Source organism: Lynx rufus, unplaced genomic scaffold (genome assembly GCF_022079265.1).
Source record: "Lynx rufus isolate CCGP_SWC_20201006 ecotype Redwood Valley unplaced genomic scaffold, mLynRuf1.p SCAF_7, whole genome shotgun sequence".
Lineage (NCBI taxonomy): Eukaryota > Metazoa > Chordata > Mammalia > Carnivora > Felidae > Lynx > Lynx rufus.
In genome coordinates, this window is record NW_025814889.1 from 84196170 (window position 1) to 84203327 (window position 7158).

The following is a 7158-nucleotide window of genomic DNA, read 5'->3' on the forward strand; positions in this document are numbered from 1 at the left end:
CACAAAGGTACTAAGTGGTAGAAATAGTATTTAAATTGGCTTCTCACCCTTGCAGGTCCCTCGGTTGAGGGAGGGTTGGTGGGGGTTGGGAATGAAGAGTGGGTTGAGACCTGGGATGCCATGAGGAGCTGTGATGAGGTGAACAGACACAGAACCAGGTTTTGTGGGGCTGAAGTGTTTACAATTTGGGGGGGCCCTTTAAGAGAAAAGCATGCAAAATTATGTACAAAGTTGCCCGTTTAGATACTTATTTAGGGTGACGAAACGAATTACAAAGTTGCCCGTTTAGATACTTATTTAGGGTGACGAAACGAATTGCAACGAACTATTGATGCTTTGGAGATTCAGATACTTTCTTCTGATATATTTTTAGGCAATTTTCCAGAATTTCACACAGAAATCCTTCCCAATTGCCACCTGGCTTCACCTCCCACCAAGATCCCTCTACAACTCCCAGTAACTCCCAGAGCCCTGAAAGTGATGGGTCCTGCGGCTGCAGCTTTGTTAGTCTCCCCGTGAATCACCTTTGGAGGTGACTACAGCGTGGGTTGAGGGATGGGGTGGAGATCAGAGTTGAGATAGAAGGATCAAAAGAAGGATATGGATTCTACACACTACCTGATGAAAAAAAATGAAGGGATTAGAGACAGAGTATGGGGAGAAATGATGTTTTATTTTTCAGGTCTTATTGAAAAAATGCCCCACATCAAAACCACCATGTTAAAATGTGGTGTCCCCCTTTCCACCATGGTGGACTGTAGCTGATGAGTAGGTGTTGTGCTTGAAAAGCCCTCGACATCTTGTCTCCAGAGTCAAGGACATGGTTTAAGGAAAGGGATACCTGGCAACTCTGAGTTTTGAAAATGAAACAGTCTATCAGCAACAGTTTTACTCTTTGAATTTTCTTTATTGCAACCACCCATCGAAGAAATGGTTGTGTGCTCGTGAGAAAGAGAGGCAGGGGAGAGGGAGAGAGAGGGAGAAAGAAGGAGCTTGGAATGGAAGAACCCCATGCTTCACTATCTGAATAATTTTTATTTTTCTATGACTTTTTAGATTGGCTGCTAAATCTTGTCTTAAACTAAATATGAAAAAATCATTGATATTGATGAGGGCAATTATTCCTAATACCGTTTTACATTTGGTTATTTCTCTAAAGGCCAAGGATGCTATGAGGAAATATCTAGGGCAGATTTCCTTAACAAAGGAGACAGTTGAAGGTGGTCTAGGCCAAGAAAGCCAGACCTTTCCCTGTGTAGTGCACCCTCCCTCCGTGGTTGTCTGTAAGTTTAATGATAGGCAGACTGATATTCTCTCGAAGGCCTGTGAGCTAGCTGGTGTTGAAGGTCTGGAACAAAGGATGAATCCCTTAGAAGGGAGAGGGGTGGATGATGGTCCCCACGATACAACCTAGTGAATGGAGTTGATTGATGACAATAGGAAAACAGAAGACGTGTGTGAGTAGATATAATAAGCCTTGGGTATAGCTGACTTGCAATTCCCAGAAATTTAGTAACAAATTTTCCATAAGTTTTAATAAATTTTTTCAAATATATATATTTATATATAAATGTTTTACTCTAATATTATTAGAGAAGGGTTATTACTTATCAGTCTTTAACAGTTTAGAGTGACTTATTTTATTAGATCCCTTCCAGATGGTAACTGTGGAACTTAATTTTTTTTAAAAAGGAGTAAAGGTAGAGAAATGGAGGTAGAGTCTGGCCTGAGGAGCAGGAGAAGCGGGGTGCTGTTGGGGCCCAAGTATGTTGAGTCTTTAAGTGGGGGTACTGGGTGGCACTTTACTAATGAGTAACTGAAGGAAGACCGAGGAAGCTGTTGAGGACAAATACGGCCTCACACACTTTTTGCTGAGGGACACCTTGCATAGGGGCTGTGCTCAGAATGGAGCAAGTAGCAGAAATGCAGGTGGAAAGGTGTGGTGGGTAGAATAGTGGCCCCCTGATCCCTGGCATCTGTGAATATGTTAAAGTATATAGTAAAAAAGACTTTGCAGAGGAAATTAAGATTATGAACTTTAAAATAGGGAGATTATCCTGGATTATCCAGATGGGCCTAATGTGATCACATCATAATCACATGAGCCTTTAAAAGTGGAAGAGAAAGGCAGGAAAATGAGTCAGAGAGATGTGGCTGGAGAAGAGACAGGGGAGACTTGAAGCTTCAGAAGGCCTCAAACTTGGCTTTGAAGACAGAAGAAGGAGGCCATGAGCCAAGGAATGTGGGCAGCCTCTAGAGTGAGGAACAGCACTCAGATGACAGCCAGCAAGGAAATGAGGACCTTACTGCTACAACTGCAAGAAACTGAATTCTTCCAACAGCCTGAATGAACAAGGAAATGAGTTGCCCCAGAGCCTCCAGAAAGGAATGAAGCCCTGTCTTGATTTTAGCCTGGTGAGACCGTGTCAGACTTCTGATCTACAGAGCTAGAAGATCATAGATTCGTTTTAAGTCACTAAGTTGATGGCAATTTGTTACTGCAGCATTGGGAAACGAATACAACAGGTAGGACGCTACTTAATTTCGTATGTCAGTGGTCCTTCATTTTTTGAACAGTCATACAACTCGCCCTTTGAGAACCTGATGAAGGCTACAGATCTATCTAAAAGAATTCAAGTACACATGCAACCGAATACAATTTCGAGCAGTTCATGAAGGCACCAAAGCACATCTTGTGGGCCCAGGTTCAGAACCTTTGCAGGTGGCAATGTTCAGAAGAGATGAGCAGGGTAAAAGGAGGCTTCCTAGTGATAGCTTGGTCATCTCCCACCAAGGCTGTCACGGTAGCCAGGAAAGCACTTGGCTGGGTTGCACTGAACTAATTCAGTTGTAATGATACGAATTTCCTAGACAGTGAAGCTGATCTAGCTGTGATCACCCCAGCCCGATCTTTTACTGACTCCTTGGGATGAGGCCACACTGTTGAGTATGACAGTCTTTACCAGACAGTGGCTGATATCTAGTGATCTGAGGATCACTCCAAAAATTAAAATGCACAAGTCACTAAGAGCGGGTATTGATTTTACTCCCCAGAGACTATGCACAGGAAAAAGCTCCCATATTCCTTAGTAAATTAAATTTACTACAAGTTAGTGATAATCTTGTCTTAGAGATGATTAATGTTATGTAGGCATCTCATTTGTTTAGAGCAGTGTTGTTCAATGGGAATATAATGTGAGCCATTTAGGAAATTCCAATAACCGTATCAAAAAAGGTAAAAGGAAAAGGTAAAATTAATTTTAATGATATATTTTATATAATCTAATATATCAAAAATATCATTATTTCAACATGTAATCGATATAAAAATGTCAATGACATTTTTTTTTGTCAAATTAAGTCATAGAAATCTAGAGTGGAGATTATACTTAGAGCACATTCTTAATTCAGACTAGCCACATTTCAAGTTCTTAGTGGCCACACATGACTAGTGGTGACCATATTAGTACAGTTTTAGAGATTTAGGAAGCATTGAAATAGAATTTTTGAGGCATAAATATTATTTAATTACACATATATACACATATATGAAAAAAGCCTCCAAGGCTGTTATGTACAGGAATGATTGTCACTCACTACTCCCTTTGATCATATATACAGTGACACCATTGGCAATAATGTGTGAAGGAAGAAAAAGAATACCTAAAGATTATTTTTCAGTAGGTTTTAATTTAATCTGGTTGACCTAAAGAAATATGTGACCTTTTCTGTACATAATAGGCCTTTAATATACATCTGTTTATTTTTTCCTATTAAAAACAGAATTTTAGTATTGGAAAAGACTTTTACAATCCTTTATTTCATTTTTATTTTTTTAATTTTAATTAAAAATTTTTTCATGTTTATTTATTTTTGAGAGAAAGAGAGACAGAGCCTGAGCAGGGGAGGGGCAGAGAGAGAGGGAGACACAGAATCTGAAGCAGGCTCCAGGCTCTGAGCTGTCAGCACAGAGCCCGACACAGGGCTCAAACTCATGAACCACAAGATCATGACCTGAGCTGAAGTTGGACGCTTAGCCAACTGAGCCACCCAGGCGCCCCTAAAATCATTTATTTTTAAAAGTGAGGAAGCACAGATTAGAAGATGGATAGAAAACAAGGAATCTAAGGCCTAGAAGTCTCATGATAATGTGTTCAAGGTCATAAAGCTCATTAATACAGAGCCAAGAGTCAAACCTACCCTTTTATAGTCCAAAGCCCGTGCTGTTTCTAATATGCCATGCAGCCTCTGTCAGGCTGGGGAAGGAGAGGACTACGAAGGACTTGTTGAAGTACTCGTGGATGGTCAGTGAAGTGGCCACGGGAAGGAGGGGTGAAGGGTAAGAGAGAATGAGCAAAGGAAAGAGTAGACATGTAGTATAAGTGGGGAAATGTGGTTGGATGAAGTGTTAGAGTTAGTAGGGTGGTTTTTTTCCACTCTCCATGGGTTGATGGCTTGGAGGCCCAACCTTGACAGCCAGCCAGGCAAGTGGGCTTTGAGGAGGTGGAAGAGGAACACATTGGTGAGTTGCTTGATTCCTTTAAAGGGAAGCTGTGCTATAGGGCTGGTTACACAATCTTGGCCCATGTGCTCTTTCCTGCCTGGGATTCTGACGATGGTAAGAACAAAGTGAGGGCTAAAGGCATGTGCCCTCTATTCACACGATATCGTTGAGCTTCTGGTATCTGCTGTCTTCTCCTTGCATACATCTCTTCGTGATGTTTAGTTTCACACCCAGAGGTTTAGCTTTTCCTTGTTTCTTTGTGCTAAAGTTAACAAAGGCAGAAAATTTTTTTCTTGTGGGATGAAAATATGTGAATGAAACGAAGATACACTCTGGGGGGAAGATAAACACAACACCAGTCTTTAAGACAATGATAATGACAGAGGTGCATGGATATAAATTTGGTTATCCCCAGGGCATAATATTTCTGCTGCAGCCTGCTCCTGGGTGACAGACCAGCTACAGGTTTTAGGGATGCACCGTGCTTTTTTCAAGTCCTCAAACACATTGTTCCAAAGCATAGCTGCCAAAAAAGGGGGGAGGGCAGCAAAGTCCAAATAGAAAATCCACATAATGAAAACCATAAACGTGAAGGGTGCTTATAGTTCTATGGACTTCCACCTAAAATTCTTTTGGGAAAAGCACCAATTTCAGGAAATATAGGCATGAATGATGGTTATGACTGTATTTTTTTTTAAATATTACCAGTGGTTTAAAAAAGCTGTGAACTCTCTTGGTTAGGTTGTGGAAAAACAGGAATTCTCATCTATTGCTGGAATGATTGCCAAATGATATAATCCCTACAGGAGAGAATTTGGTAATATCTGTGAATTTACCCTTTTACCAAATTCTGCAGGAATTTATCCTGAAGAAATATCTCCAAATAGTACCAAACTACACATGTGGATTATACAGAGCAATGTATTTGTAACTGAAAAGTGTTGGAGATTATCTAAATCTGTATACATAGGAGACTGAATACACAATAAAGTCATGTACACATAATAAAGTACTAGGCAGCTTTTATGGAGTGATTTTCAGGATTTACTGCTCAGTGAGAAAAGTAAAGAGCAAAAGAGAATATATATCATACGCTACTTTCTGGGTAAGAAATAAGGGGAAATAATATACATATATCTGTTCATTTTTACTAAAATATACATTGGAAGAACAAACCGGAAACTAATGACATTTGCCTACAGGAGAGAATGACACTTCTCTGGATAAGCATTTGTGTATAGCTTTGACTTTTGGAACCATGTAAATATCTAACATATTTATAAAATAAAGTAAAATCAACAAGTTTGGGGAGAAATCCTAAAACTGAATACAAACAGAAATAAAGGAACTGAACTGTACATCAAATGGATAATCATATAGAATAAAAAAGAACTGGGGTGCCTGGGTGGCTCAGTTGGTTAAACGTCCAACTTTGGCTCAGGTCATGATCTCATTTGTGGATTTGAGCCCTGCATCGGGCTCTGCGCTGACAGCTCAGAGCCTGGAGTCTGCTTCGGATTCTGTGTCTCCCTCTTTCTCTGCCCGTCCCCTGCTCACACTCTGTCTCTCTCTCAAAAATAATAAATAAACATTAAAAAAAAATAACAGCTGAAAGACAACCCAATTGATACATGGGTGAAGGATTTTAACAGATTATTTCTCTAAGAAGATATACAAATGGCAAATAAGCACATGAAAAGATGCTCTACATCATTAGTATTAGGGAAATGCAAATCAAACCCACAATGAGATATTACCTCACTCCCACTAAGATGGCTATTATAAAAAAGATGGACAGTAAAAAGTGGTGGCAAGAATGTGGAGAAATTGGAAGTCACATTGCTGGGGGTGGATGTAAAATGGTGCAGCTGCTTTGAAAAACTGTTTGACAGCTCTTCAAAATGTTAAACATGGATGGGGCACCTGAGTGGCTCAGTCAGTTAACCGTTGGACTTCAGCTCAGGTCACGATCTCGCGGTTCATGGGTTTGAGCCCTGTGTGGGGCGCTGTGCTGACAGTTCAGAGCCTGGAGCCTGCTTCGGATTCTGTGTCTCCCTCTCTCTCTCCCCCTCCCCCACCCACACTGTGTATCTCTCTCTCAAAAACAAATAAACATGAAAAATTTTTTAAAAAAAGTTAAACATGGAGATACTATATGACCCAGCTACCACTCAAGAGAAATGAAAATGTAAGTCTACCCTACACAATAACTTGTACACAAATGTTCATAGCAGCATTATTCACAATAGCCACAAAAAGGAAACAACCCAAATGTCTACCAACTGATGAATGGATAAATAATATGTGTTACACCCATATAATGGAATATATTTGGCAATAGAAAGCAATGAAGTACTGCTACATATACAACATGAATGAGTCTTGGAAACATTTTGTAAATAAAAAAAGCCAGACACAAAGACCACGTATCATAGCATTCCATTTATATGAAATATTCAGAATAGGCAAGTCTATAGAGACAGAGAGTAGATTAGTGGTTGCCTAAAGCTAGGGAGGATTGGGGGATTGATAAGGGGTGACTAGGCATAAAGGGTGTCTTGGGGTTATGAAAATGTTCCAAACTTGTGGTGATGTTTTATAACTTTGTGAATATACTAAAAATCATTAAATTGTACACTGTCAATGCGTGAATT